At 44.5% G+C, this 25,490-nt stretch overlaps 16 non-coding genes across 16 annotated transcripts; all 16 read right to left on the bottom strand.

The window, feature by feature from the left end:
* Positions 1 to 150: 150 nt before the first annotated feature.
* Positions 151 to 341, bottom strand: LOC141184009 (U2 spliceosomal RNA). Its single transcript, XR_012258808.1, has one exon. It is a non-coding gene; the product is annotated as a U2 spliceosomal RNA (small nuclear RNA).
* A 1,115-nt stretch (positions 342 to 1,456) lies between these two features.
* Positions 1,457 to 1,647, bottom strand: LOC141184008 (U2 spliceosomal RNA). The gene has a single exon (XR_012258807.1). It is a non-coding gene; the product is annotated as a U2 spliceosomal RNA (small nuclear RNA).
* A 1,115-nt stretch (positions 1,648 to 2,762) lies between these two features.
* LOC141184007 (U2 spliceosomal RNA) lies at positions 2,763 to 2,953 on the bottom strand. Its single transcript, XR_012258806.1, has one exon. It is a non-coding gene; the product is annotated as a U2 spliceosomal RNA (small nuclear RNA).
* Positions 2,954 to 4,068: 1,115 nt separating this feature from the next.
* On the bottom strand, positions 4,069 to 4,259 carry LOC141184006 (U2 spliceosomal RNA). Its single transcript, XR_012258805.1, has one exon. It is a non-coding gene; the product is annotated as a U2 spliceosomal RNA (small nuclear RNA).
* Positions 4,260 to 5,371: 1,112 nt separating this feature from the next.
* On the bottom strand, positions 5,372 to 5,562 carry LOC141184005 (U2 spliceosomal RNA). The gene has a single exon (XR_012258804.1). It is a non-coding gene; the product is annotated as a U2 spliceosomal RNA (small nuclear RNA).
* A 1,115-nt stretch (positions 5,563 to 6,677) lies between these two features.
* LOC141184002 (U2 spliceosomal RNA) lies at positions 6,678 to 6,868 on the bottom strand. Its single transcript, XR_012258802.1, has one exon. It is a non-coding gene; the product is annotated as a U2 spliceosomal RNA (small nuclear RNA).
* A 1,115-nt stretch (positions 6,869 to 7,983) lies between these two features.
* Positions 7,984 to 8,174, bottom strand: LOC141184001 (U2 spliceosomal RNA). The gene has a single exon (XR_012258800.1). It is a non-coding gene; the product is annotated as a U2 spliceosomal RNA (small nuclear RNA).
* Positions 8,175 to 9,289: 1,115 nt separating this feature from the next.
* Positions 9,290 to 9,480, bottom strand: LOC141184000 (U2 spliceosomal RNA). Its single transcript, XR_012258799.1, has one exon. It is a non-coding gene; the product is annotated as a U2 spliceosomal RNA (small nuclear RNA).
* Positions 9,481 to 10,595: 1,115 nt separating this feature from the next.
* On the bottom strand, positions 10,596 to 10,786 carry LOC141183999 (U2 spliceosomal RNA). Its single transcript, XR_012258798.1, has one exon. It is a non-coding gene; the product is annotated as a U2 spliceosomal RNA (small nuclear RNA).
* A 1,115-nt stretch (positions 10,787 to 11,901) lies between these two features.
* Positions 11,902 to 12,092, bottom strand: LOC141183998 (U2 spliceosomal RNA). Its single transcript, XR_012258797.1, has one exon. It is a non-coding gene; the product is annotated as a U2 spliceosomal RNA (small nuclear RNA).
* Positions 12,093 to 13,204: 1,112 nt separating this feature from the next.
* Positions 13,205 to 13,395, bottom strand: LOC141183997 (U2 spliceosomal RNA). Its single transcript, XR_012258796.1, has one exon. It is a non-coding gene; the product is annotated as a U2 spliceosomal RNA (small nuclear RNA).
* Positions 13,396 to 14,510: 1,115 nt separating this feature from the next.
* On the bottom strand, positions 14,511 to 14,707 carry LOC141183399 (U2 spliceosomal RNA). Its single transcript, XR_012258365.1, has one exon. It is a non-coding gene; the product is annotated as a U2 spliceosomal RNA (small nuclear RNA).
* A 6,100-nt stretch (positions 14,708 to 20,807) lies between these two features.
* Positions 20,808 to 20,998, bottom strand: LOC141183137 (U2 spliceosomal RNA). Its single transcript, XR_012258143.1, has one exon. It is a non-coding gene; the product is annotated as a U2 spliceosomal RNA (small nuclear RNA).
* Positions 20,999 to 22,113: 1,115 nt separating this feature from the next.
* On the bottom strand, positions 22,114 to 22,304 carry LOC141183996 (U2 spliceosomal RNA). The gene has a single exon (XR_012258795.1). It is a non-coding gene; the product is annotated as a U2 spliceosomal RNA (small nuclear RNA).
* Positions 22,305 to 23,419: 1,115 nt separating this feature from the next.
* LOC141183995 (U2 spliceosomal RNA) lies at positions 23,420 to 23,610 on the bottom strand. The gene has a single exon (XR_012258794.1). It is a non-coding gene; the product is annotated as a U2 spliceosomal RNA (small nuclear RNA).
* A 1,115-nt stretch (positions 23,611 to 24,725) lies between these two features.
* Positions 24,726 to 24,916, bottom strand: LOC141183994 (U2 spliceosomal RNA). Its single transcript, XR_012258793.1, has one exon. It is a non-coding gene; the product is annotated as a U2 spliceosomal RNA (small nuclear RNA).
* Positions 24,917 to 25,490: the final 574 nt, after the last annotated feature.

Here is a 25,490-nt window from a genome sequence, read left to right as displayed (position 1 = left end):
GTAATCTGGCTTCTGCAACTTTGAACATGAAAAATCCAATGAGGAGAAGAAAAGCAAAGCCAAAGAGTCCATCCCAAAATCCGACAAACAAGCAAAATGAACAAAAAACATTGAATTCAATTCTTTCTGATTTTAGAAACTGCATTAAAGAAGGGGTGCACCGGTCCTGGAGATACTGCAATACCAGGTCAATGCGTGGAGTGGACAGAGCAAGCTCTTTTTCCATCTCCCTGTTCTAAAAATCCATTTAATATATGGTCCCCAGATAGGGGACGTATCAGATATTAAACTGATAAGAACAGATACTACACTTGATCTTAGCCAAAAGGCCGAGAAGCGATAACCAGAATTGGTTTCAAACTACGGAGCCACCCAAGGATCCTGAAAAGTCCATTTGTGGAGATGAGCTCCTGGACTCCCGTTAAGAAGACATGTTGTCAACCTCTAGATCCCTTACATGCCTGCACTTTTCGGCTTGCTGCTGCTGCAATCCACGCGTTTTAGATCTGCATAACTCCACCTCTTTAAACACCGCACCTTCACCCCCTGCTGTTCCCACCCGCCTCAACACCGTTGGAAGGGAGGAGAACCAATTAAGGCGGGGGGTGGGGTGGAACGAGCAGCTGTCTACCCTTAGCAGGAGGGCTCCTGATTACATACCTCTCCTGCTGCTGCTGCTGCTGGCTGTCCAGCAGCAGACTGAAGGTGGCTGCTGCTGTGCACAGGTATATAAAGGCTCAGAGCCTATTATGACACGCGCAGCCAGCGTTCCATTGCCACATTCCATCTACTGCAGGCAGGATACCTGGCTGGCTGAATGTCGCTGAGAAGCTCACAGAGACCGCCATAAGCAACAGTTTAACAGAATGCCACAGACTAATCAACCAAACTTTTTGGGTTGGGTTCTCTTTTATAGTCTGCAGGCATTAAATGAAAGAAGTCAGTGTTCCAGCAGAAGGAGACAACGTTTCAGAAAAGGCATTGTAGCAAACCAAAAAAGAAATTTTAAGCGCAGCAGAGTAACCAGCGCACATACCTGTTAGCTCAGGTGAGTTTAAAAGGCTGCTGTTGATAACAAGGGCATTTGCTAAATAGATGGTGTGTGTGCAACAATATACTGAAAGGTCAATTATATTGTGCAGCTTATCTCACCACCTGTAGTTATTTAGGTGAAAGCTCCAAAATGCTTGCCTAATATGTCTGTTTATCCAAAAGGAAGTAAAAAGGGAGAGCTAGAAAGATAGCATTGCATCACATTACATGGCAATGCAATGCACAGTTGCTGAAGTTGAACCAAAATGAGCTTGTAATCTGGCTTCTGCAACTTTGAACATGAAAAATCCAATGAGGAGAAGAAAAGCAAAGCCAAAGAGTCCATCCCAAAATCCGACAAACAAGCAAAATGAACAAAAAACATTGAATTCAATTCTTTCTGATTTTAGAAACTGCATTAAAGAAGGGGTGCACCGGTCCTGGAGATACTGCAATACCAGGTCAATGCGTGGAGTGGACAGAGCAAGCTCTTTTTCCATCTCCCTGTTCTAAAAATCCATTTAATATATGGTCCCCAGATAGGGGACGTATCAGATATTAAACTGATAAGAACAGATACTACACTTGATCTTAGCCAAAAGGCCGAGAAGCGATAACCAGAATTGGTTTCAAACTACGGAGCCACCCAAGGATCCTGAAAAGTCCATTTGTGGAGATGAGCTCCTGGACTCCCGTTAAGAAGACATGTTGTCAACCTCTAGATCCCTTACATGCCTGCACTTTTCGGCTTGCTGCTGCTGCAATCCACGCGTTTTAGATCTGCATAACTCCACCTCTTTAAACACAGCACCTTCACCCCCTGCTGTTCCCACCCGCCTCAACACCGTTGGAAGGGAGGAGAACCAATTAAGGCGGGGGGTGGGGTGGAACGAGCAGCTGTCTACCCTTAGCAGGAGGGCTCCTGATTACATACCTCTCCTGCTGCTGCTGCTGCTGGCTGTCCAGCAGCAGACTGAAGGTGGCTGCTGCTGTGCACAGGTATATAAAGGCTCAGAGCCTATTATGACACGCGCAGCCAGCGTTCCATTGCCACATTCCATCTACTGCAGGCAGGATACCTGGCTGGCTGAATGTCGCTGAGAAGCTCACAGAGACCGCCATAAGCAACAGTTTAACAGAATGCCACAGACTAATCAACCAAACTTTTTGGGTTGGGTTCTCTTTTATAGTCTGCAGGCATTAAATGAAAGAAGTCAGTGTTCCAGCAGAAGGAGACAACGTTTCAGAAAAGGCATTGTAGCAAACCAAAAAAGAAATTTTAAGCGCAGCAGAGTAACCAGCGCACATACCTGTTAGCTCAGGTGAGTTTAAAAGGCTGCTGTTGATAACAAGGGCATTTGCTAAATAGATGGTGTGTGTGCAACAATATACTGAAAGGTCAATTATATTGTGCAGCTTATCTCACCACCTGTAGTTATTTAGGTGAAAGCTCCAAAATGCTTGCCTAATATGTCTGTTTATCCAAAAGGAAGTAAAAAGGGAGAGCTAGAAAGATAGCATTGCATCACATTACATGGCAATGCAATGCACAGTTGCTGAAGTTGAACCAAAATGAGCTTGTAATCTGGCTTCTGCAACTTTGAACATGAAAAATCCAATGAGGAGAAGAAAAGCAAAGCCAAAGAGTCCATCCCAAAATCCGACAAACAAGCAAAATGAACAAAAAACATTGAATTCAATTCTTTCTGATTTTAGAAACTGCATTAAAGAAGGGGTGCACCGGTCCTGGAGATACTGCAATACCAGGTCAATGCGTGGAGTGGACAGAGCAAGCTCTTTTTCCATCTCCCTGTTCTAAAAATCCATTTAATATATGGTCCCCAGATAGGGGACGTATCAGATATTAAACTGATAAGAACAGATACTACACTTGATCTTAGCCAAAAGGCCGAGAAGCGATAACCAGAATTGGTTTCAAACTACGGAGCCACCCAAGGATCCTGAAAAGTCCATTTGTGGAGATGAGCTCCTGGACTCCCGTTAAGAAGACATGTTGTCAACCTCTAGATCCCTTACATGCCTGCACTTTTCGGCTTGCTGCTGCTGCAATCCACGCGTTTTAGATCTGCATAACTCCACCTCTTTAAACACAGCACCTTCACCCCCTGCTGTTCCCACCCGCCTCAACACCGTTGGAAGGGAGGAGAACCAATTAAGGCGGGGGGTGGGGTGGAACGAGCAGCTGTCTACCCTTAGCAGGAGGGCTCCTGATTACATACCTCTCCTGCTGCTGCTGCTGCTGGCTGTCCAGCAGCAGACTGAAGGTGGCTGCTGCTGTGCACAGGTATATAAAGGCTCAGAGCCTATTATGACACGCGCAGCCAGCGTTCCATTGCCACATTCCATCTACTGCAGGCAGGATACCTGGCTGGCTGAATGTCGCTGAGAAGCTCACAGAGACCGCCATAAGCAACAGTTTAACAGAATGCCACAGACTAATCAACCAAACTTTTTGGGTTGGGTTCTCTTTTATAGTCTGCAGGCATTAAATGAAAGAAGTCAGTGTTCCAGCAGAAGGAGACAACGTTTCAGAAAAGGCATTGTAGCAAACCAAAAAAGAAATTTTAAGCGCAGCAGAGTAACCAGCGCACATACCTGTTAGCTCAGGTGAGTTTAAAAGGCTGCTGTTGATAACAAGGGCATTTGCTAAATAGATGGTGTGTGTGCAACAATATACTGAAAGGTCAATTATATTGTGCAGCTTATCTCACCACCTGTAGTTATTTAGGTGAAAGCTCCAAAATGCTTGCCTAATATGTCTGTTTATCCAAAAGGAAGTAAAAAGGGAGAGCTAGAAAGATAGCATTGCATCACATTACATGGCAATGCAATGCACAGTTGCTGAAGTTGAACCAAAATGAGCTTGTAATCTGGCTTCTGCAACTTTGAACATGAAAAATCCAATGAGGAGAAGAAAAGCAAAGCCAAAGAGTCCATCCCAAAATCCGACAAACAAGCAAAATGAACAAAAAACATTGAATTCAATTCTTTCTGATTTTAGAAACTGCATTAAAGAAGGGGTGCACCGGTCCTGGAGATACTGCAATACCAGGTCAATGCGTGGAGTGGACAGAGCAAGCTCTTTTTCCATCTCCCTGTTCTAAAAATCCATTTAATATATGGTCCCCAGATAGGGGACGTATCAGATATTAAACTGATAAGAACAGATACTACACTTGATCTTAGCCAAAAGGCCGAGAAGCGATAACCAGAATTGGTTTCAAACTACGGAGCCACCCAAGGATCCTGAAAAGTCCATTTGTGGAGATGAGCTCCTGGACTCCCGTTAAGAAGACATGTTGTCAACCTCTAGATCCCTTACATGCCTGCACTTTTCGGCTTGCTGCTGCTGCAATCCACGCGTTTTAGATCTGCATAACTCCACCTCTTTAAACACAGCACCTTCACCCCCTGCTGTTCCCACCCGCCTCAACACCGTTGGAAGGGAGGAGAACCAATTAAGGCGGGGGGTGGGGTGGAACGAGCAGCTGTCTACCCTTAGCAGGAGGGCTCCTGATTACATACCTCTCCTGCTGCTGCTGCTGGCTGTCCAGCAGCAGACTGAAGGTGGCTGCTGCTGTGCACAGGTATATAAAGGCTCAGAGCCTATTATGACACGCGCAGCCAGCGTTCCATTGCCACATTCCATCTACTGCAGGCAGGATACCTGGCTGGCTGAATGTCGCTGAGAAGCTCACAGAGACCGCCATAAGCAACAGTTTAACAGAATGCCACAGACTAATCAACCAAACTTTTTGGGTTGGGTTCTCTTTTATAGTCTGCAGGCATTAAATGAAAGAAGTCAGTGTTCCAGCAGAGGGAGACAACGTTTCAGAAAAGGCATTGTAGCAAACCAAAAAAGAAATTTTAAGCGCAGCAGAGTAACCAGCGCACATACCTGTTAGCTCAGGTGAGTTTAAAAGGCTGCTGTTGATAACAAGGGCATTTGCTAAATAGATGGTGTGTGTGCAACAATATACTGAAAGGTCAATTATATTGTGCAGCTTATCTCACCACCTGTAGTTATTTAGGTGAAAGCTCCAAAATGCTTGCCTAATATGTCTGTTTATCCAAAAGGAAGTAAAAAGGGAGAGCTAGAAAGATAGCATTGCATCACATTACATGGCAATGCAATGCACAGTTGCTGAAGTTGAACCAAAATGAGCTTGTAATCTGGCTTCTGCAACTTTGAACATGAAAAATCCAATGAGGAGAAGAAAAGCAAAGCCAAAGAGTCCATCCCAAAATCCGACAAACAAGCAAAATGAACAAAAAACATTGAATTCAATTCTTTCTGATTTTAGAAACTGCATTAAAGAAGGGGTGCACCGGTCCTGGAGATACTGCAATACCAGGTCAATGCGTGGAGTGGACAGAGCAAGCTCTTTTTCCATCTCCCTGTTCTAAAAATCCATTTAATATATGGTCCCCAGATAGGGGACGTATCAGATATTAAACTGATAAGAACAGATACTACACTTGATCTTAGCCAAAAGGCCGAGAAGCGATAACCAGAATTGGTTTCAAACTACGGAGCCACCCAAGGATCCTGAAAAGTCCATTTGTGGAGATGAGCTCCTGGACTCCCGTTAAGAAGACATGTTGTCAACCTCTAGATCCCTTACATGCCTGCACTTTTTGGCTTGCTGCTGCTGCAATCCACGCGTTTTAGATCTGCATAACTCCACCTCTTTAAACACAGCACCTTCACCCCCTGCTGTTCCCACCCGCCTCAACACCGTTGGAAGGGAGGAGAACCAATTAAGGCGGGGGGTGGGGTGGAACGAGCAGCTGTCTACCCTTAGCAGGAGGGCTCCTGATTACATACCTCTCCTGCTGCTGCTGCTGCTGGCTGTCCAGCAGCAGACTGAAGGTGGCTGCTGCTGTGCACAGGTATATAAAGGCTCAGAGCCTATTATGACACGCGCAGCCAGCGTTCCATTGCCACATTCCATCTACTGCAGGCAGGATACCTGGCTGGCTGAATGTCGCTGAGAAGCTCACAGAGACCGCCATAAGCAACAGTTTAACAGAATGCCACAGACTAATCAACCAAACTTTTTGGGTTGGGTTCTCTTTTATAGTCTGCAGGCATTAAATGAAAGAAGTCAGTGTTCCAGCAGAAGGAGACAACGTTTCAGAAAAGGCATTGTAGCAAACCAAAAAAGAAATTTTAAGCGCAGCAGAGTAACCAGCGCACATACCTGTTAGCTCAGGTGAGTTTAAAAGGCTGCTGTTGATAACAAGGGCATTTGCTAAATAGATGGTGTGTGTGCAACAATATACTGAAAGGTCAATTATATTGTGCAGCTTATCTCACCACCTGTAGTTATTTAGGTGAAAGCTCCAAAATGCTTGCCTAATATGTCTGTTTATCCAAAAGGAAGTAAAAAGGGAGAGCTAGAAAGATAGCATTGCATCACATTACATGGCAATGCAATGCACAGTTGCTGAAGTTGAACCAAAATGAGCTTGTAATCTGGCTTCTGCAACTTTGAACATGAAAAATCCAATGAGGAGAAGAAAAGCAAAGCCAAAGAGTCCATCCCAAAATCCGACAAACAAGCAAAATGAACAAAAAACATTGAATTCAATTCTTTCTGATTTTAGAAACTGCATTAAAGAAGGGGTGCACCGGTCCTGGAGATACTGCAATACCAGGTCAATGCGTGGAGTGGACAGAGCAAGCTCTTTTTCCATCTCCCTGTTCTAAAAATCCATTTAATATATGGTCCCCAGATAGGGGACGTATCAGATATTAAACTGATAAGAACAGATACTACACTTGATCTTAGCCAAAAGGCCGAGAAGCGATAACCAGAATTGGTTTCAAACTACGGAGCCACCCAAGGATCCTGAAAAGTCCATTTGTGGAGATGAGCTCCTGGACTCCCGTTAAGAAGACATGTTGTCAACCTCTAGATCCCTTACATGCCTGCACTTTTCGGCTTGCTGCTGCTGCAATCCACGCGTTTTAGATCTGCATAACTCCACCTCTTTAAACACAGCACCTTCACCCCCTGCTGTTCCCACCCGCCTCAACACCGTTGGAAGGGAGGAGAACCAATTAAGGCGGGGGGTGGGGTGGAACGAGCAGCTGTCTACCCTTAGCAGGAGGGCTCCTGATTACATACCTCTCCTGCTGCTGCTGCTGCTGGCTGTCCAGCAGCAGACTGAAGGTGGCTGCTGCTGTGCACAGGTATATAAAGGCTCAGAGCCTATTATGACACGCGCAGCCAGCGTTCCATTGCCACATTCCATCTACTGCAGGCAGGATACCTGGCTGGCTGAATGTCGCTGAGAAGCTCACAGAGACCGCCATAAGCAACAGTTTAACAGAATGCCACAGACTAATCAACCAAACTTTTTGGGTTGGGTTCTCTTTTATAGTCTGCAGGCATTAAATGAAAGAAGTCAGTGTTCCAGCAGAAGGAGACAACGTTTCAGAAAAGGCATTGTAGCAAACCAAAAAAGAAATTTTAAGCGCAGCAGAGTAACCAGCGCACATACCTGTTAGCTCAGGTGAGTTTAAAAGGCTGCTGTTGATAACAAGGGCATTTGCTAAATAGATGGTGTGTGTGCAACAATATACTGAAAGGTCAATTATATTGTGCAGCTTATCTCACCACCTGTAGTTATTTAGGTGAAAGCTCCAAAATGCTTGCCTAATATGTCTGTTTATCCAAAAGGAAGTAAAAAGGGAGAGCTAGAAAGATAGCATTGCATCACATTACATGGCAATGCAATGCACAGTTGCTGAAGTTGAACCAAAATGAGCTTGTAATCTGGCTTCTGCAACTTTGAACATGAAAAATCCAATGAGGAGAAGAAAAGCAAAGCCAAAGAGTCCATCCCAAAATCCGACAAACAAGCAAAATGAACAAAAAACATTGAATTCAATTCTTTCTGATTTTAGAAACTGCATTAAAGAAGGGGTGCACCGGTCCTGGAGATACTGCAATACCAGGTCAATGCGTGGAGTGGACAGAGCAAGCTCTTTTTCCATCTCCCTGTTCTAAAAATCCATTTAATATATGGTCCCCAGATAGGGGACGTATCAGATATTAAACTGATAAGAACAGATACTACACTTGATCTTAGCCAAAAGGCCGAGAAGCGATAACCAGAATTGGTTTCAAACTACGGAGCCACCCAAGGATCCTGAAAAGTCCATTTGTGGAGATGAGCTCCTGGACTCCCGTTAAGAAGACATGTTGTCAACCTCTAGATCCCTTACATGCCTGCACTTTTCGGCTTGCTGCTGCTGCAATCCACGCGTTTTAGATCTGCATAACTCCACCTCTTTAAACACAGCACCTTCACCCCCTGCTGTTCCCACCCGCCTCAACACCGTTGGAAGGGAGGAGAACCAATTAAGGCGGGGGGTGGGGTGGAACGAGCAGCTGTCTACCCTTAGCAGGAGGGCTCCTGATTACATACCTCTCCTGCTGCTGCTGCTGCTGGCTGTCCAGCAGCAGACTGAAGGTGGCTGCTGCTGTGCACAGGTATATAAAGGCTCAGAGCCTATTATGACACGCGCAGCCAGCGTTCCATTGCCACATTCCATCTACTGCAGGCAGGATACCTGGCTGGCTGAATGTCGCTGAGAAGCTCACAGAGACCGCCATAAGCAACAGTTTAACAGAATGCCACAGACTAATCAACCAAACTTTTTGGGTTGGGTTCTCTTTTATAGTCTGCAGGCATTAAATGAAAGAAGTCAGTGTTCCAGCAGAAGGAGACAACGTTTCAGAAAAGGCATTGTAGCAAACCAAAAAAGAAATTTTAAGCGCAGCAGAGTAACCAGCGCACATACCTGTTAGCTCAGGTGAGTTTAAAAGGCTGCTGTTGATAACAAGGGCATTTGCTAAATAGATGGTGTGTGTGCAACAATATACTGAAAGGTCAATTATATTGTGCAGCTTATCTCACCACCTGTAGTTATTTAGGTGAAAGCTCCAAAATGCTTGCCTAATATGTCTGTTTATCCAAAAGGAAGTAAAAAGGGAGAGCTAGAAAGATAGCATTGCATCACATTACATGGCAATGCAATGCACAGTTGCTGAAGTTGAACCAAAATGAGCTTGTAATCTGGCTTCTGCAACTTTGAACATGAAAAATCCAATGAGGAGAAGAAAAGCAAAGCCAAAGAGTCCATCCCAAAATCCGACAAACAAGCAAAATGAACAAAAAACATTGAATTCAATTCTTTCTGATTTTAGAAACTGCATTAAAGAAGGGGTGCACCGGTCCTGGAGATACTGCAATACCAGGTCAATGCGTGGAGTGGACAGAGCAAGCTCTTTTTCCATCTCCCTGTTCTAAAAATCCATTTAATATATGGTCCCCAGATAGGGGACGTATCAGATATTAAACTGATAAGAACAGATACTACACTTGATCTTAGCCAAAAGGCCGAGAAGCGATAACCAGAATTGGTTTCAAACTACGGAGCCACCCAAGGATCCTGAAAAGTCCATTTGTGGAGATGAGCTCCTGGACTCCCGTTAAGAAGACATGTTGTCAACCTCTAGATCCCTTACATGCCTGCACTTTTCGGCTTGCTGCTGCTGCAATCCACGCGTTTTAGATCTGCATAACTCCACCTCTTTAAACACAGCACCTTCACCCCCTGCTGTTCCCACCCGCCTCAACACCGTTGGAAGGGAGGAGAACCAATTAAGGCGGGGGGTGGGGTGGAACGAGCAGCTGTCTACCCTTAGCAGGAGGGCTCCTGATTACATACCTCTCCTGCTGCTGCTGCTGCTGGCTGTCCAGCAGCAGACTGAAGGTGGCTGCTGCTGTGCACAGGTATATAAAGGCTCAGAGCCTATTATGACACGCGCAGCCAGCGTTCCATTGCCACATTCCATCTACTGCAGGCAGGATACCTGGCTGGCTGAATGTCGCTGAGAAGCTCACAGAGACCGCCATAAGCAACAGTTTAACAGAATGCCACAGACTAATCAACCAAACTTTTTGGGTTGGGTTCTCTTTTATAGTCTGCAGGCATTAAATGAAAGAAGTCAGTGTTCCAGCAGAAGGAGACAACGTTTCAGAAAAGGCATTGTAGCAAACCAAAAAAGAAATTTTAAGCGCAGCAGAGTAACCAGCGCACATACCTGTTAGCTCAGGTGAGTTTAAAAGGCTGCTGTTGATAACAAGGGCATTTGCTAAATAGATGGTGTGTGTGCAACAATATACTGAAAGGTCAATTATATTGTGCAGCTTATCTCACCACCTGTAGTTATTTAGGTGAAAGCTCCAAAATGCTTGCCTAATATGTCTGTTTATCCAAAAGGAAGTAAAAAGGGAGAGCTAGAAAGATAGCATTGCATCACATTACATGGCAATGCAATGCACAGTTGCTGAAGTTGAACCAAAATGAGCTTGTAATCTGGCTTCTGCAACTTTGAACATGAAAAATCCAATGAGGAGAAGAAAAGCAAAGCCAAAGAGTCCATCCCAAAATCCGACAAACAAGCAAAATGAACAAAAAACATTGAATTCAATTCTTTCTGATTTTAGAAACTGCATTAAAGAAGGGGTGCACCGGTCCTGGAGATACTGCAATACCAGGTCAATGCGTGGAGTGGACAGAGCAAGCTCTTTTTCCATCTCCCTGTTCTAAAAATCCATTTAATATATGGTCCCCAGATAGGGGACGTATCAGATATTAAACTGATAAGAACAGATACTACACTTGATCTTAGCCAAAAGGCCGAGAAGCGATAACCAGAATTGGTTTCAAACTACGGAGCCACCCAAGGATCCTGAAAAGTCCATTTGTGGAGATGAGCTCCTGGACTCCCGTTAAGAAGACATGTTGTCAACCTCTAGATCCCTTACATGCCTGCACTTTTCGGCTTGCTGCTGCTGCAATCCACGCGTTTTAGATCTGCATAACTCCACCTCTTTAAACACAGCACCTTCACCCCCTGCTGTTCCCACCCGCCTCAACACCGTTGGAAGGGAGGAGAACCAATTAAGGCGGGGGGTGGGGTGGAACGAGCAGCTGTCTACCCTTAGCAGGAGGGCTCCTGATTACATACCTCTCCTGCTGCTGCTGCTGCTGGCTGTCCAGCAGCAGACTGAAGGTGGCTGCTGCTGTGCACAGGTATATAAAGGCTCAGAGCCTATTATGACACGCGCAGCCAGCGTTCCATTGCCACATTCCATCTACTGCAGGCAGGATACCTGGCTGGCTGAATGTCGCTGAGAAGCTCACAGAGACCGCCATAAGCAACAGTTTAACAGAATGCCACAGACTAATCAACCAAACTTTTTGGGTTGGGTTCTCTTTTATAGTCTGCAGGCATTAAATGAAAGAAGTCAGTGTTCCAGCAGAAGGAGACAACGTTTCAGAAAAGGCATTGTAGCAAACCAAAAAAGAAATTTTAAGCGCAGCAGAGTAACCAGCGCACATACCTGTTAGCTCAGGTGAGTTTAAAAGGCTGCTGTTGATAACAAGGGCATTTGCTAAATAGATGGTGTGTGTGCAACAATATACTGAAAGGTCAATTATATTGTGCAGCTTATCTCACCACCTGTAGTTATTTAGGTGAAAGCTCCAAAATGCTTGCCTAATATGTCTGTTTATCCAAAAGGAAGTAAAAAGGGAGAGCTAGAAAGATAGCATTGCATCACATTACATGGCAATGCAATGCACAGTTGCTGAAGTTGAACCAAAATGAGCTTGTAATCTGGCTTCTGCAACTTTGAACATGAAAAATCCAATGAGGAGAAGAAAAGCAAAGCCAAAGAGTCCATCCCAAAATCCGACAAACAAGCAAAATGAACAAAAAACATTGAATTCAATTCTTTCTGATTTTAGAAACTGCATTAAAGAAGGGGTGCACCGGTCCTGGAGATACTGCAATACCAGGTCAATGCGTGGAGTGGACAGAGCAAGCTCTTTTTCCATCTCCCTGTTCTAAAAATCCATTTAATATATGGTCCCCAGATAGGGGACGTATCAGATATTAAACTGATAAGAACAGATACTACACTTGATCTTAGCCAAAAGGCCGAGAAGCGATAACCAGAATTGGTTTCAAACTACGGAGCCACCCAAGGATCCTGAAAAGTCCATTTGTGGAGATGAGCTCCTGGACTCCCGTTAAGAAGACATGTTGTCAACCTCTAGATCCCTTACATGCCTGCACTTTTCGGCTTGCTGCTGCTGCAATCCACGCGTTTTAGATCTGCATAACTCCACCTCTTTAAACACAGCACCTTCACCCCCTGCTGTTCCCACCCGCCTCAACACCGTTGGAAGGGAGGAGAACCAATTAAGGCGGGGGGTGGGGTGGAACGAGCAGCTGTCTACCCTTAGCAGGAGGGCTCCTGATTACATACCTCTCCTGCTGCTGCTGCTGGCTGTCCAGCAGCAGACTGAAGGTGGCTGCTGCTGTGCACAGGTATATAAAGGCTCAGAGCCTATTATGACACGCGCAGCCAGCGTTCCATTGCCACATTCCATCTACTGCAGGCAGGATACCTGGCTGGCTGAATGTCGCTGAGAAGCTCACAGAGACCGCCATAAGCAACAGTTTAACAGAATGCCACAGACTAATCAACCAAACTTTTTGGGTTGGGTTCTCTTTTATAGTCTGCAGGCATTAAATGAAAGAAGTCAGTGTTCCAGCAGAGGGAGACAACGTTTCAGAAAAGGCATTGTAGCAAACCAAAAAAGAAATTTTAAGCGCAGCAGAGTAACCAGCGCACATACCTGTTAGCTCAGGTGAGTTTAAAAGGCTGCTGTTGATAACAAGGGCATTTGCTAAATAGATGGTGTGTGTGCAACAATATACTGAAAGGTCAATTATATTGTGCAGCTTATCTCACCACCTGTAGTTATTTAGGTGAAAGCTCCAAAATGCTTGCCTAATATGTCTGTTTATCCAAAAGGAAGTAAAAAGGGAGAGCTAGAAAGATAGCATTGCATCACATTACATGGCAATGCAATGCACAGTTGCTGAAGTTGAACCAAAATGAGCTTGTAATCTGGCTTCTGCAACTTTGAACATGAAAAATCCAATGAGGAGAAGAAAAGCAAAGCCAAAGAGTCCATCCCAAAATCCGACAAACAAGCAAAATGAACAAAAAACATTGAATTCAATTCTTTCTGATTTTAGAAACTGCATTAAAGAAGGGGTGCACCGGTCCTGGAGATACTGCAATACCAGGTCAATGCGTGGAGTGGACAGAGCAAGCTCTTTTTCCATCTCCCTGTTCTAAAAATCCATTTAATATATGGTCCCCAGATAGGGGACGTATCAGATATTAAACTGATAAGAACAGATACTACACTTGATCTTAGCCAAAAGGCCGAGAAGCGATAACCAGAATTGGTTTCAAACTACGGAGCCACCCAAGGATCCTGAAAAGTCCATTTGTGGAGATGAGCTCCTGGACTCCCGTTAAGAAGACATGTTGTCAACCTCTAGATCCCTTACATGCCTGCACTTTTCGGCTTGCTGCTGCTGCAATCCACGCGTTTTAGATCTGCATAACTCCACCTCTTTAAACACAGCACCTTCACCCCCTGCTGTTCCCACCCGCCTCAACACCGTTGGAAGGGAGGAGAACCAATTAAGGCGGGGGGTGGGGTGGAACGAGCAGCTGTCTACCCTTAGCAGGAGGGCTCCTGATTACATACCTCTCCTGCTGCTGCTGCTGCTGGCTGTCCAGCAGCAGACTGAAGGTGGCTGCTGCTGTGCACAGGTATATAAAGGCTCAGAGCCTATTATGACACGCGCAGCCAGCGTTCCATTGCCACATTCCATCTACTGCAGGCAGGATACCTGGCTGGCTGAATGTCGCTGAGAAGCTCACAGAGACCGCCATAAGCAACAGTTTAACAGAATGCCACAGACTAATCAACCAAACTTTTTGGGTTGGGTTCTCTTTTATAGTCTGCAGGCATTAAATGAAAGAAGTCAGTGTTCCAGCAGAAGGAGACAACGTTTCAGAAAAGGCATTGTAGCAAACCAAAAAAGAAATTTTAAGCGCAGCAGAGTAACCAGCGCACATACCTGTTAGCTCAGGTGAGTTTAAAAGGCTGCTGTTGATAACAAGGGCATTTGCTAAATAGATGGTGTGTGTGCAACAATATACTGAAAGGTCAATTATATTGTGCAGCTTATCTCACCACCTGTAGTTATTTAGGTGAAAGCTCCAAAATGCTTGCCTAATATGTCTGTTTATCCAAAAGGAAGTAAAAAGGGAGAGCTAGAAAGATAGCATTGCATCACATTACATGGCAATGCAATGCACAGTTGCTGAAGTTGAACCAAAATGAGCTTGTAATCTGGCTTCTGCAACTTTGAACATGAAAAATCCAATGAGGAGAAGAAAAGCAAAGCCAAAGAGTCCATCCCAAAATCCGACAAAGAAGCAAAATGAACAAAAAACATTGAATTCAATTCTTTCTGATTTTAGAAACTGCATTAAAGAAGGGGTGCACCGGTCCTGGAGATACTGCAATACCAGGTCAATGCTTGGAGTGGACAGAGCAAGCTCTTTTTCCATCTCCCTGTTCTAAAAATCCATTTAATATATGGTCCCCAGATAGGGGACGTATCAGATATTAAACTGATAAGAACAGATTTTTTTTTTTTTTTTTTTTTTTATACCATTCAGTAAAATTTTTCAAGCAACAATCAATAGTATAAAAACTCATACTACGTTGCCCAGTCTTACATCATAATGGTACTTTCTTTATTTCATATTTATAACTTTTTACTGAAACAGTTGTAATACCTTTTGAATGGACAAAAAACTATAAAACATACCATTATCATAAAAAAAGACAGATCACAACACTTAAAGAAGGACTTACTGGTACTTTACCAGTGACCTCCATTTTTTGACTTTCCAAAAACCTTCTGAATCAGAGCCACCACCGCCACGGCTGTCCCATAAATAAACTATGTATAACCTTGACAAAACCATCCTAACACAATTATTAACTGAGATTATTTTCCTTTTAAATAAACACAAATTCCTAACGTCCCACAGACTTTCTATTACACATGCCATTATCAACCACAACAATCTCTCTTTCACCCGGCTACTTGCACCCATCCCAAACATTACCACTCTCCAATTTATAAAATTCACGCCCGCTAGTTCCTTGCATAAACCACCCACTCCCTTCCAAACACTCTGAGCATAATCACAATTCCAAACCAAATGCATAACAGTTTCACTCGCCCCACATCCATCCCTCGGACATACCTCTGTTCTAATCAGATCCCTCCTCTTCTGTACCTCTCTCACAGGCAAAATCTCATGCAAACTCATCCATACGATATCACGCTGCCTATTCGATATTCCTTTTATACTCAGGTTCCTCCATACACACAACGCTTCACTCGATCTCAAGCCCCTAATGTTACATTCAAACTCTCTAACACGCATCCTTCTCCTTACATTCCTTATCACTTTGAAATCACCCATAGGAACATCCAACAAATCATGCTTGACAACAAATTTTTCAACAAACTCATACCACACTGGACATTTAAACGAAACAGGCACTCTTGCATCCCTTCTCATCCATTTCAACCCAAACAACATCCATCCAGCCATATATTTAATCATAAAAGCCGTCTTGTTATCCATACCTAACAGAACAACCACCGTTTTAATATAATTTAAACCAAGACAAAATTCAAAATTTGGGAAATCCATTCCCCCATGTTCACGTAACTTACACAAATATTCCCTTTTAAGTTTTTCCATCTTACTTCCCCAATAAAACGTAAAAATTAGCTTCTCAATCCGCCTAAAACCCCTATAAGGGGCTGGAAAAACCACTGACACAAAAAGTAACATAGGAAGAATCACTGACTTAATAATAAGGACTTTGCCTGACAATGTCAAGTCCCGTAACCTCCAAAAATTTAACTTCTGTTCAATCCTCTTACCGCATTCATCCCAACTCTCATTCCCTTTCAGATCTTTGTTAAACCATACCCCCAAAACCTTAATAGCACCTTCTTCACATATCACACCATCCATCCTAACACTCGAATCCCCGAAACACTTAAAGCTACACTTCCCCCAATTCACCCTAAAACCAGATGCACCACAAAAGAAATCTAAAAGCAACCTTGCTCGATTCATAGCAGCCATATTATCACTCACCACAACAACATCGTCCATATACCCCATTACCTTTACAGTCTTTCCACCACTCCCTGGGATCAGAAGACCATTCATCACTTTCTCTTTCCGAATCATGCACAACAGGGGCTCAATCACACTTATAAACAGGACAGGGGACAACGGACACCCCTGCCTGACCCCTGATTTTATGCACACCTTCTCACTCAAACATCCATTCACTAACACTTCACTCACCACACCATCATACAAACACCTTATGGCATTCACAAAAACACTAGGAAAACCCATCCTAACTAACACCTCAAACATAAACGCATGCGACACTCTATCAAAAGCTTTCTCAAAATCCACACAAAAAACCATACATTTCCCGTTCCTAAACATACAATCTCCAATTACGTCCCTCAACAACAAGAGGTTATCAGTCATACACCTACCTGGCACCGCGCACACTTGATCATCACCAACCACACTTCCAATCGCCCCACGCATACGGTTAGCCAGAATTTTGCTAAAGACTTTATAATCTGCATTGAGTAATGTAATCGGCCTCCAATTACGCAAATTCTTTTTCTCACCCTTCTTATATAGTAAAACAACTACTCCTTCTTTCATGGAATTACAAAGTACACCATTCATCCACATATATTGACATACCTCCACAAAATCAACACCAATCACATCCCATGCTTTTACATAAAACTCCACAGGCAACCCATCTTTCCCAGGTGTTTTATTCTTTTTCGCACCATCCACCGCCTTTTTAACCTCATCAAAAACAATATCCTCACTCAAACACTCACGTTCCCCTGATTCAAGCTGACTCTCCAACATACCTAACACATGCTCTTTCAAACCCCCATCCACCCATTTAGACTCAAATAAACTACTATAGAAACTATGTACCTCATCCAACACTTCCCTTCCAACCACAGTCATACCATTATCATTTACAACCTCATCCAACTCATCTTTTTTACTGCACATTTTTTTAAAAAAGTACCTCGTACACTTCTCATCCATATCCAAATGCTCAACTCTCGTCCTAAAAATAATTTCCTTCCCACGCTTTTCCAAAACACGCTTCATCTCATCTCTCGCTCCTCTGAGTTGATCACTAACATCAATTCCTTTCATACTCATTTTATGTAACCACTCAATCCTCATATTTAAATCTTTAAATCTGCCTCTTTCAATTGCTGCTTTTTTATAACCCCACCTCCTAAAAAAATTCTTAATTTCCACTTTCACCCAATCCCACCATACAGTCACATCCACAAAATTATTTTTCCTAGACCTCCACCATTCATACTTACTTTCGAAGTCTCTCATAACCCTAACATCCTCTAACAACCTAACATTTAGCTTCCATACCCCAACACCATGCACCATTTTTTTATCACCTTCAAACATACCCCACAAACATTCATGGTCTGTGAAAGAAAAAACATGCTGTTTAAAAAATTTACACACCAAACCTCTATTTGTATACAGCATGCGGTCAATCCTGGACACTATTCCTCCCCTATCAGCTCTATATGTGGCCGGTGGTGGCTTACTCAAAAATTCCGCTGCATCTAAAAAAGAAAAATCAGATGTAATTTGATTAAGGACCTTACCCGTGACATCAATTTCCCCTTCAGAAACACAATTGAAATCACCAACTAATAATATTGGAATCCTTCCAGGCAAAAATAAACGTATTTTCTCTAATAGTGCTAACCTATCCCCTTTGTTAATTGGACAATACACGTTAACAATTTTCACCCTCCACCCTCTCCCCTTAACCACTGCCATTATACAACGACCTGGCTCCACCACCATATAATTTTCAAAACTTAAATCCCTATTCCCCAACAAAATCCCCACACCATCATTTTTGTTTGTCATTGAACCTGACCAAATACTATGCCCATATACCCAGTCCTTTTCAGGAGGTGACTCTTCAATTCCGCACTCTTGCAGACAGTAAATATTTGCTCCAAGATTTTTTAGTTCTTCCAGTATAGCCAATCTTCTAGGCTTAGATTTTATAAGCCTTACATTTATTGACAGTACACTACAGCCCATGTTGGAGCCCATTTTTTAACCATATTCGGTAAAAAAGAACATACCCCCCACCGAAGAGTCAACCTTTCTCGTCTTGAAACTCGATTCCTGATGTTAAGCAGAGAATGCTGGCCCCCTCCTCCAAAAAAGACCTCCTAGGAGAGGCACTGTAGCTCTCGGGATAGCTCCTATCACTTAAGGGGCTGATGCTCCCAATACTGGCAGGTGAAAAATCTGGCCGGAACTTCTTTGCAGAAGACACATCAGAGTCCTCATCAGGGGGCCTCACCACAGCCCCGGTGAAGTCACCCTGGCCACCACCACCTTCATGAATTGCCTCTGAGCTTTCCAAAGCCAACACCGGCGTTGTGGAGAGTGAACCGCTCACTTCTCCCTCACCACTCACATCAAGCAGAATTGACATATCTGCAGGCTCTATCTCAACAGCGCTTCCACCAGCAGGATCGGGTGCTTGCTCCATCTCTTCCATGAAGTCCCTTACTACCTCGATCGCCTCACCAATAGTGGCGGCAGTAGTAGGACGTGGGGACACGGCCTCTGCATATGACCTGGAACGATGGGGACAGTCCTTGAAAGCGTGTCCCTCCTCGCCACATGCATTACAAACCATGGAGTTAGTACACTCCATTGCCAGATGACCCTCTTTATTGCATTTCCCACAAAACTTCTCCACCGTGCAGTCCTCTTGGTAGTGTCCAAAGGATTTACACTTCCTGCAAAACCGCGGAGCACCAGGAAAATACATATACCCTCTATCCCTCCCGATGGCAAAACTGAGGGGAGGGTAGTGGATACCCCCAGGTCCCTGGGGGTCCTCCTGGAACCGTACAAAAAACTTGTGTTTGCCAGTCCACAAGCCCACCTCATTCCTCACCTTGTGTGAGTAGGACACATAGCTGCAATGACGGTTCAGGAATCTAGTAATGTCCTCCACATCCACAAGGGGGTTGTGCATAAACACAACAACTGGCACTTCCCCCTTAGTATACAATACCGTAAATGTAAGCCCATCAAGAGCCGGATGATCCAAGGCTTGTTGATCCTTTAGAGTCTTGAAAAGATTCTGGCAAGCTGCCATACGATCAAGGACTAAAACGTACCGGCCATTCTTTGGGAACTCCTGTAGGCAAATGATGTCTCCACGACCAACATTCAAAATCTTGAAGATGACGACTTCCACCAAGAACCGCAGGTTAAAGAAATTCCTCCTCGACTCCTCAATATCAATGCGAAAAGAATTTTTGACCCGAATATCATCGGTCCCGGCATAGCGAATCTTGACGCCCATTATCACCTCTCGTTTCCTCTGGACCCCCCCCAATAGCAGCAGGCAGCTTAAGCCACCTAAGTGGCGATGCTGCAAGGCCGAGGGGGAGACACTATAGGATCCTTCTGACCAGATACAAGATCTAAGCCAAAAGGCCGAGAAGCGATAACCAGAATTGGTTTCAAACTACGGAGCCACCCAAGGATCCTGAAAAGTCCATTTGTGGAGATGAGCTCCTGGACTCCCGTTAAGAAGACATGTTGTCAACTTCTAGATCCCTTACATGCCTGCACTTTTCGGCTTGCTGCTGCTGCAATCCACGCGTTTTAGATCTGCATAACTCCACCTCTTTAAACACAGCACCTTCACCCCCTGCTGTTCCCACCTGCCTCAACACCGTTGGAAGGGAGGAGAACCAATTAAGGCGGGGGGTGGGGTGGAACGAGCAGCTGTCTACCCTTAGCAGGAGGGCTCCTGATTACATACCTCTCCTGCTGCTGCTGCTGCTGGCTGTCCAGCAGCAGACTGAAGGTGGCTGCTGCTGTGCACAGGTATATAAAGGCTCAGAGCCTATTATGACACGCGCAGCCAGCGTTCCATTGCCACATTCCATCTACTGCAGGCAGGATACCTGGCTGGCTGAATGTCGCTGAGAAGCTCACAGAGACCGCCATAAGCAACAGTTTAACAGAATGCCACAGACTAATCAACCAAACTTTTTGGGTTGGGTTCTCTTTTATAGTCTGCAGGCATTAAATGAAAGAAGTCAGTGTTCCAGCAGAGGGAGACAACGTTTCAGAAAAGGCATTGTAGCAAACCAAAAAAGAAATTTTAAGCGCAGCAGAGTAACCAGCGCACATACCTGTTAGCTCAGGTGAGTTTAAAAGGCTGCTGTTGATAACAAGGGCATTTGCTAAATAGATGGTGTGTGTGCAACAATATACTGAAAGGTCAATTATATTGTGCAGCTTATCTCACCACCTGTAGTTATTTAGGTGAAAGCTCCAAAATGCTTGCCTAATATGTCTGTTTATCCAAAAGGAAGTAAAAAGGGAGAGCTAGAAAGATAGCATTGCATCACATTACATGGCAATGCAATGCACAGTTGCTGAAGTTGAACCAAAATGAGCTTGTAATCTGGCTTCTGCAACTTTGAACATGAAAAATCCAATGAGGAGAAGAAAAGCAAAGCCAAAGAGTCCATCCCAAAATCCGACAAACAAGCAAAATGAACAAAAAACATTGAATTCAATTCTTTCTGATTTTAGAAACTGCATTAAAGAAGGGGTGCACCGGTCCTGGAGATACTGCAATACCAGGTCAATGCATGGAGTGGACAGAGCAAGCTCTTTTTCCATCTCCCTGTTCTAAAAATCCATTTAATATATGGTCCCCAGATAGGGGACGTATCAGATATTAAACTGATAAGAACAGATACTACACTTGATCTTAGCCAAAAGGCCGAGAAGCGATAACCAGAATTGGTTTCAAACTACGGAGCCACCCAAGGATCCTGAAAAGTCCATTTGTGGAGATGAGCTCCTGGACTCCCGTTAAGAAGACATGTTGTCAACCTCTAGATCCCTTACATGCCTGCACTTTTCGGCTTGCTGCTGCTGCAATCCACGCGTTTTAGATCTGCATAACTCCACCTCTTTAAACACAGCACCTTCACCCCCTGCTGTTCCCACCCGCCTCAACACCGTTGGAAGGGAGGAGAACCAATTAAGGCGGGGGGTGGGGTGGAACGAGCAGCTGTCTACCCTTAGCAGAAGGGCTCCTGATTACATACCTCTCCTGCTGCTGCTGCTGCTGGCTGTCCAGCAGCAGACTGAAGGTGGCTGCTGCTGTGCACAGGTATATAAAGGCTCAGAGCCTATTATGACATGCGCAGCCAGCGTTCCATTGCCACATTCCATCTACTGCAGGCAGGATACCTGGCTGGCTGAATGTCGCTGAGAAGCTCACAGAGACCGCCATAAGCAACAGTTTAACAGAATGCCACAGACTAATCAACCAAACTTTTTGGGTTGGGTTCTCTTTTATAGTCTGCAGGCATTAAATGAAAGAAGTCAGTGTTCCAGCAGAGGGAGACAACGTTTCAGAAAAGGCATTGTAGCAAACCAAAAAAGAAATTTTAAGCGCAGCAGAGTAACCAGCGCACATACCTGTTAGCTCAGGTGAGTTTAAAAGGCTGCTGTTGATAACAAGGGCATTTGCTAAATAGATGGTGTGTGTGCAACAATATACTGAAAGGTCAATTATATTGTGCAGCTTATCTCACCACCTGTAGTTATTTAGGTGAAAGCTCCAAAATGCTTGCCTAATATGTCTGTTTATCCAAAAGGAAGTAAAAAGGGAGAGCTAGAAAGATAGCATTGCATCACATTACATGGCAATGCAATGCACAGTTGCTGAAGTTGAACCAAAATGAGCTTGTAATCTGGCTTCTGCAACTTTGAACATGAAAAATCCAATGAGGAGAAGAAAAGCAAAGCCAAAGAGTCCATCCCAAAATCCGACAAACAAGCAAAATGAACAAAAAACATTGAATTCAATTCTTTCTGATTTTAGAAACTGCATTAAAGAAGGGGTGCACCGGTCCTGGAGATACTGCAATACCAGGTCAATGCGTGGAGTGGACAGAGCAAGCTCTTTTTCCATCTCCCTGTTCTAAAAATCCATTTAATATATGGTCCCCAGATAGGGGACGTATCAGATATTAAACTGATAAGAACAGATACTACACTTGATCTTAGCCAAAAGGCCGAGAAGCGATAACCAGAATTGGTTTCAAACTACGGAGCCACCCAAGGATCCTGAAAAGTCTATTTGTGGAGATGAGCTCCTGGACTCCCGTTAAGAAGACATGTTGTCAACCTCTAGATCCCTTACATGCCTGCACTTTTCGGCTTGCTGCTGCTGCAATCCACGCGTTTTAGATCTGCATAACTCCACCTCTTTAAACACAGCACCTTCACCCCCTGCTGTTCCCACCCGCCTCAACACCGTTGGAAGGGAGGAGAACCAATTAAGGCGGGGGGTGGGGTGGAACGAGCAGCTGTCTACCCTTAGCAGGAGGGCTCCTGATTACATACCTCTCCTGCTGCTGCTGCTGCTGGCTGTCCAGCAGCAGACTGAAGGTGGCTGCTGCTGTGCACAGGTATATAAAGGCTCAGAGCCTATTATGACACGCGCAGCCAGCGTTCCATTGCCACATTCCATCTACTGCAGGCAGGATACCTGGCTGGCTGAATGTCGCTGAGAAGCTCACAGAGACCGCCATAAGCAACAGTTTAACAGAATGCCACAGACTAATCAACCAAACTTTTTGGGTTGGGTTCTCTTTTATAGTCTGCAGGCATTAAATGAAAGAAGTCAGTGTTCCAGCAGAGGGAGACAACGTTTCAGAAAAGGCATTGTAGCAAACCAAAAAAGAAATTTTAAGCGCAGCAGAGTAACCAGCGCACATACCTGTTAGCTCAGGTGAGTTTAAAAGGCTGCTGTTGATAACAAGGGCATTTGCTAAATAGATGGTGTGTGTGCAACAATATACTGAAAGGTCAATTATATTGTGCAGCTTATCTCACCACCTGTAGTTATTTAGGTGAAAGCTCCAAAATGCTTGCCTAATATGTCTGTTTATCCAAAAGGAAGTAAAAAGGGAGAGCTAGAAAGATAGCATTGCATCACATTACATGGCAATGCAATGCACAGTTGCTGAAGTTGAACCAAAATGAGCTTGTAATCTGGCTTCTGCAACTTTGAACATGAAAAATCCAATGAGGAGAAGAAAAGCAAAGCCAAAGAGTCCATCCCAAAATCCGACAAACAAGCAAAATGAACAAAAAACATTGAATTCAATTCTTTCTGATTTTAGAAACTGCATTAAAGAAGGGGTGCACCGGTCCTGGAGATACTGCAATACCAGGTCAATGCGTGGAGTGGACAGAGCAAGCTCTTTTTCCATCTCCCTGTTCTAAAAATCCATTTAATATATGGTCCCCAGATAGGGGACGTATCAGATATTAAACTGATAAGAACAGATACTACACTTGATCTTAGCCAAAAGGCCGAGAAGCGATAACCAGAATTGGTTTCAAACTACGGAGCCACCCAAGGATCCTGAAAAGTCCATTTGTGGAGATGAGCTCCTGGACTCCCGTTAAGAAGACATGTTGTCAACCTCTAGATCCCTTACATGCCTGCACTTTTCGGCTTGCTGCTGCTGCAATCCACGCGTTTTAGATCTGCATAACTCCACCTCTTTAAACACAGCACCTTCACCCCCTGCTGTTCCCACCCGCCTCAACACCGTTGGAAGGGAGGAGAACCAATTAAGGCGGGGGGTGGGGTGGAACGAGCAGCTGTCTACCCTTAGCAGGAGGGCTCCTGATTACATACCTCTCCTGCTGCTGCTGCTGCTGGCTGTCCAGCAGCAGACTGAAGGTGGCTGCTGCTGTGCACAGGTATATAAAGGCTCAGAGCCTATTATGACACGCGCAGCCAGCGTTCCATTGCCACATTCCATCTACTGCAGGCAGGATACCTGGCTGGCTGAATGTCGCTGAGAAGCTCACAGAGACCGCCATAAGCAACAGTTTAACAGAATGCCACAGACTAATCAACCAAACTTTTTGGGTTGGGTTCTCTTTTATAGTCTGCAGGCATTAAATGAAAGAAGTCAGTGTTCCAGCAGAGGGAGACAACGTTTCAGAAAAGGCATTGTAGCAAACCAAAAAAGAAATTTTAAGCGCAGCAGAGTAACCAGCGCACATACCTGTTAGCTAAGGTGAGTTTAAAAGGCTGCTGTTGATAACAAGGGCATTTGCTAAATAGATGGTGAGTGTGCAACAATATACTGAAAGGTCAATTATATTGTGCAGCTTATCTCACCACCTGTAGTTATTTAGGTGAAAGCTCCAAAATGCTTGCCTAATATGTCTGTTTATCCAAAAGGAAGTAAAAAGGGAGAGCTAGAAAGATAGCATTGCATCACATTACATGGCAATGCAATGCACAGTTGCTGAAGTTGAACCAAAATGAGCTTGTAATCTGGCTTCTGCAACTTTGAACATGAAAAATCCAATGAGGAGAAGAAAAGCAAAGCCAAAGAGTCCATCCCAAAATCCGACAAACAAGCAAAATGAACAAAAAACATTGAATTCAATTCTTTCTGATTATAGAAACTGCATTAAAGAAGGGGTGCACCGGTCCTGGAGATACTGCAATACCAGGTCAATGCGTGGAGTGGACAGAGCAAGCTCTTTTTCCATCTCCCTGTTCTAAAAATCCATTTAATATATGGTCCCCAGATAGGGGACGTATCAGATATTAAACTGATAAGAACAGATACTACACTTGATCTTAGCCAAAAGGCCGAGAAGCGATAACCAGAATTGGTTTCAAACTACGGAGCCACCCAAGGATCCTGAAAAGTCCATTTGTGGAGATGAGCTCCTGGACTCCAAAAGGAGAAGGGTCCCCCAAACCATTCCCCGTCCCTCCGAGCCAGAAGGCCACAGCGAGGAACAGGGACAAATAGCCACCTCCAGCCAAAGCCAGAGGCGACCCAATCTTACCCCCAGCACCTGCCCGAGTTCTCACCCGAGCAAGGCACTGGAGCCAAAGACTGTGCTCCCCTCCCGGAAGAGGGGAGCCAACAACGCTCTCCTCCCGAAAGAGGAGAGCCAGGGGGGTTCAGGGGGGAGCGGAACCTGATGGCCACACACTCCCCCCCTAGACCTGCCAAGAGAGGAACCCGTAAGGGAACCGCATCCCGACAAAATCCTAGTAAGGACGTGGACACACGTGAAAAAGTGGACACACAGTGACAAAAAAATTAAATAAATAGTGAAGGTTTCACAGTATAATACTGCCCGGACCTTCGACCGGGAATTGAAAAATTCCCCATCCTAAGGCCAGAAGGCCCGGAATAAGGGTGTGTGTGAAGAAAGAAATATTG

The sequence above is a fragment of the Phyllobates terribilis genome, unplaced genomic scaffold (genome assembly GCF_046119375.1).
Source record: "Phyllobates terribilis strain yellow unplaced genomic scaffold, ASM4611937v1 Scaffold_38__1_contigs__length_12584779, whole genome shotgun sequence".
Taxonomy (NCBI): domain Eukaryota; kingdom Metazoa; phylum Chordata; class Amphibia; order Anura; family Dendrobatidae; genus Phyllobates; species Phyllobates terribilis.
This window is presented reverse-complemented; position numbering and strand designations above follow the sequence as displayed.